This window comes from Peromyscus maniculatus, chromosome 12, assembly GCF_049852395.1.
Source record: "Peromyscus maniculatus bairdii isolate BWxNUB_F1_BW_parent chromosome 12, HU_Pman_BW_mat_3.1, whole genome shotgun sequence".
NCBI classification, from domain to species: Eukaryota; Metazoa; Chordata; class Mammalia; order Rodentia; family Cricetidae; genus Peromyscus; species Peromyscus maniculatus.
In genome coordinates this window covers 53,855,121-53,860,429 of record NC_134863.1, presented here as the reverse complement: position 1 = coordinate 53,860,429, position 5,309 = coordinate 53,855,121, and the positions used below count along the sequence as shown (strand labels likewise).

The following is a 5,309-nucleotide window of genomic DNA, read 5'->3' as shown; positions in this document are numbered from 1 at the left end:
AATAGGAACTGAACCACAGTATGTAATTAAGTTCTTTGCACAATGGAAGTTAGTCATCGACAGGATTACACCACTGACTCTGGATGCTGCAGGGGGAGTGATCGGCACAAACAGAGAATTCTCCTACAGCCAGTGTCCTGAAGCAGGGCATTGAGTCCTCCATGCTGTCTTGATGCCATAACAGGAATCTCCAATAATTTGTTCTTCCAATTGAAAAAGAACCCATGATAAGTAGTAGCTCATGCCTTTTACATTTTTACAAATATTTTATGTGGTAACAACTCTGAATGGAGGTTTGGAAAATATCAGTAGCCGAGCTTCAGTATTTAAGCTGTGTTTTTGTTCATAGCTTTAAAAAAAACATTATAAATCATAAACCTACTTTGGGGAATAATAAAACAAATGCAGTTTCCCCTAATGTAATGTAAACCTAACAATTAATGAAATAGGATATCATATGAACTAGTTTAGAATATTTGAATAGATCTCATGTCTTTAGAATAGAGCATTTGTATTTAAGAGTGATTTTAAGATTGAGCTGGAGAGGCTGGTGCGATGGTTCTGCTGCCAAAGGCACCTGCTGTTGAGCCCGGTAACCTGAGTTTAATCCCCAGTTTCTGTGAGGTTGAAGGAGAGAATGGAATTATAAGTTGTTCCCTGACCTCTGCGCGAGTGCTGTGGCGTGTGCACACCTCCTTTCAACCTCACCCTCGCACATCCAAACGCACACACACACAAAAATAACAAATGTAATAGATAAACAATACTCTGGAGCTGTTTTAACATACGATGCAAAATTCAATTTCAACTTCATGATCAGATATGTACCTAGAATGAAAAATAAAATGGAAAGCCATTATGTGCTTGCAAAAGTAATAAAAGGGTGAACGGGGACAATAACTCAGCTAGTGAAATGCTTGCTGTGAGAGTAGGCGTTCCTAAGTTTTCATCCTCAGCACCCATACACAAAGGGCAGGGGCCGCACTGCAATCCCCATCCTGGGGAGGTAGAAAAAGATGGACTCTTGAAACTCCTCAACCAATCAGCTGGTGACCCCAATCCCACTGAGAGATCCCACCTCAAAACAAAACAAAAAAAACAAATAAGGCAACTAAAAGCCAGGTGGCCGGAGCTTGAGGTTAACCTCTGACTTACACACGTGCACACCCACACCCCACACCCATACCCACACCCACCCCCTCCCACCCCCCTCCCACACACACACACTCACACCTGTAGATACACATGCAACCCCTCAAATACAAAAATAATGAAAGAAGGAAACATTGTAAGTATGGCTTTCTTGGCGACATTTGTTTTTCAAGAAGCAACCCTGTTATTATTTTTTAAGAGGAAAATAATTCATATTATCAAAATGCTTCTGAATATGATTAAAATAATATCAAGAGGGTCTAGATGAGGTGCCAGTGAAGATAAAAAGACACAGTGTGGAATTCTACAAGTATAAAAGTAATCATAAAACTCAGGATTTCAGTACCTTCATTTGTTTGTGATATAGTGAAAAAGAGGCCTATAGAAAGAACTTTGCTTTGGAACTAAAGTATTCAGAAAGTCCTTGCCCAGCTTAGATCTGAAAGCATCTCATCCGCATTATCCTCTAATAATGTCAAAGTTCCAGTTCTTAGACAGAGGGTTACCTTGTATTCTAACCTGAATCCTCTATAGTCACAGACAGGGTCCTGTATCAAGCCCCTGTGTGCAGCTTCCAGCTTTCTTGACGGTGTTTGCTAACACTGTCTATGTAGTACTGTGTACTTTGGATCTCTTTGTCCAGAATCAGATGGCTTTGGCTGTGTGAGTTTATTTTTGGATCTTGTATTCTACTTCACTGATCTAAATGTTTGTTTGAGGGCCAGCACCATGCTGTTTTTATTACTACAGCTCTGTGATATAACTTGTTGTTGCTTCTTCACAGTGAATGAAATGGTTGTTGGATCGGAGACAGCCTGTGTACGGATGGAGAAAATCTTTGCCAGATATTCAGTTAATACAGAATACAAAAATAATTCAAAACATTTAAACACCAAAGAACACATGATTTGACCAGTAAATGGGCATGTGAAATGAACAAACATTTTTTCAAAAAGATGAAGGGAAAATAGCCAATAAGTGCATTAAAATTTTTTGTGATGTTTAGCCATGAACAAAAAGTGTAAATCGAAACTACCTTGAGATTTCATCAAAACCTGCCTACAATAGTTATCTTCATCAAGAAAACAAAAAATCAATCAAACAAACACATAAGCAAGCAAGCAAACAAACAAAAATACTAGAAAGTATCCAGAGAAAATTTTTATACATTATTAGTAGGAAAGTAAATTAGTCCAGATACTATAGAAATTAGTTGCAATAGAAGTAACAGTGATCTAGCTATGCCACTCTTGGGTGCATACTCCTAATAATCTAAGTCAGAACACCTTATAGTCCTGCCCATCCATGTTTATTATGACAGTACTCACATTAGCCACAATATAGAATCATCATAGCTGCATATATATGTGAGTTTAGCACACACATATATATAAGTGGTGTGTGGTGGAGTTTTAATACATATAAGAGTTTTTTGCAGTGATAACAATATCATGCAATTTTCAGGAATGTGTGTGTATAATTGGAGATCATCATGTTTTAAGAAATGTGAAATTGGAGGGCTCTGTTAAAGAAAAGAAAGGGATCAGAGAAACTGTGGGTGAGAAACCGGGGATAGTTGGGGTGAAGGTGATCAATTCAGATTCTATGCATGTATAAAAATATCACAGTGGAACCATTATTCTGTATACTTAATATGCACTAGTACAAAAGAAGAGTGGCTAATAACATGATCTTATGATTTATAAATTGCAAGGAAAAACTCTGTTTTTAATATTTTTGCTGTAAAGTTTTAATTATAATAACAGGCACTTAAAATACTGATCATAGTGAACCAAGAAAAATGAAGATGTTCAACGTGAGTATTCTGTTCAAAACTTAGGGATCACACTAGGCATGGCACTGTGGAGCTTGTGGACATACAGAGCCTGCAGTATAACATGCTTGTGAAACAGGTCACATTTAGATCTCTGCGGAAAAGTAAGAATGACTGGTACCTCATGTGGACCTGCAGGCTGTTGAGCTGGATGTACAGAGTAACCATTATTGTCAAGCCCAGAAGCATTCTGTCAGTCACCCTGACCCCAAAAAGGAGTAGTGGGTCAGGCTCAAGATATATGTGGCTTCTGCTGTCTATCTGATGTTCTTGATCCAAGATGCGTTTGGTGGACACCTGGCACACAGCTGAGCCATCATGACTGACACAGCTCACCTGCTTGCCAGTTTTGCCAACATGCTCTTTCTCCCTCTGTGTCTCTTCATGATCAGTTACCAAGACCATCATCTATTGCTGTTAGTGAGCCAAGGTAGTTGCGTGGTCTCTGCAATCCATCTGGGTGGTGACTGGTGGGCTCCTGTACTTGGCTGTGTATTGGTTGATTTCTGTAGATTATGAGATCAGAGGGACACATTTATCAGCACACTGTGGCTGTTAAACATCATACTGGGGTTGACCCTTCATCACTCTGAACAATTGGAATAGCATTGGCCAGGGGCATAGCCATGACAACAACAGCTAGCAACAGGAGAACCCCAATGTCTGAGCTGCCTTCATCCATGTGGTTGGAAACTTTGTGCAAAATGTGAGCGTATCAGTTGCAGCCTATATCGTATATGTCAATCTTGAGTACAAGTATGTGGATCCCATATACACGTTTATCTTCTCCATCCTTATCTTGGGGACAATGTTAATTATCCTAGAAGATATGATCTTTGTACTTGTGGAAGGGAAAAATAAGTTGTGGACTTCACATTTGTGAAGAATCTGCTACTATCTGTGGATAGCATGGAAGCTTTGCACAGCATGCATGTGTGGGCTCTGACAGTGGCCCACATAATCTGTCTGTCTGCATAACCATCATTCAGAATGCCAAAGTGCAGCCCATGTTGAAGACAGCCAGGGATCTCCTCCAAAGGAAGTTCTATTTCAACACTCTAACCAACCAAACTGAGAACAGTCTCAGGAAAGAAAGGACTGCTGGGAGTTTCAAGGTCTCTTGGACCAATTGCTTGGCTAGGTGCCTCAGGGACATGGCCAGGGCATGTGGGTGGCACACTAAGTGTCCAGCCAGGACTCTGAATCTTCTTCAAGTTCAGGAAATAGCTTCAGCCACTTCACAGTGGAGCCTCTCTTCCTTTCCTCTCACGAGCCTACAGGCAGCCTCAGGACAGGTATGAGGCAGATCTAAAGCCAGCATGGCCCTACTCTTCTTCCAGGGTCAGCTCCTAGCAAGGCTGTTTTAGGGCTGTATCCTGATGCCATCCCAACACCACAGCTGGGAAGGCTCTGGGGAAACAGCACAGTTTCCAGAAGGGGAATCTGGGCTTTCCTTTACCACCCAGGGTCATTATGTCTTGAACCAAGAATTGAGCAAGATACATGTTGCTGCAGAACTGGGGCTCCCTTTTGTGGGTATCTACTCTAATTGATAAAATAATGTTCAATCAAGTGTGTAAAATTATAGATATCCAAAGATAGTCTGTGACTGGTGATTCTAAAACTAATTTTTAGATTGTGAATTCAGTTTTCCTTTTATCCGAGAGCATAAATGCCTTTTAGTTGGTAGTGGGGGGAAAAGACCACTTGACTTACTCCTCTAGTCACTATAGCATTTTAAACTATTTGGATATTAGAGTGCTGGAAAATAATTGATGGAATAAAGATTATGAGCAAGTCTAGCTTAATTTTGGAAACAGTTTTCAATTTTCCTGTGGCCATTCTGCATCCACCCTTTAAGATTACCTGTAACTTTCCCCAGTTTCTTTCCTTGAATTTTAGGATTCCATCAGAGTCCTTTGCTCAGCATTTTCCTGTAGCTATTTTCTTTAGGAAACTTACCTTTTAATGAGCTGGCAAATGCCTGTAGATTAATACACTACTTCTTCATCAAAAGCAAGAAATGCACTGGTGCTTATTCCAGAGAGTGCTCCCATAGTTGTGATACCCTTCAGGCTTTGAGCATTCTTGGAAGCTATTTTATGACAGTATTCCCTTTATATGAAAGAAGAGAAACCTACTAAAATTGTCCTACAGTGGGGAGAGACAAGTCTGACCTCAGAACTAACTTTTTCTCCTAAAATTTATTTATTTTTAATTATATATATAATTAATATATAAATAATATATATGTATACATATATGAATGTTTTGCCTGCATATATGTCTGTGTATCATATTATGCAGCACCCAAGAAGACTGA

General features: G+C 39.7%; 1 pseudogene; it reads left to right on the top strand.

Annotated features, from left to right (window-relative positions):
- The first annotated feature begins 555 nt into the window (after positions 1-555).
- On the top strand, positions 556-4,287 carry LOC102924450 (proton-coupled zinc antiporter SLC30A2-like; annotated as a pseudogene).
- Positions 4,288-5,309: the final 1,022 nt, after the last annotated feature.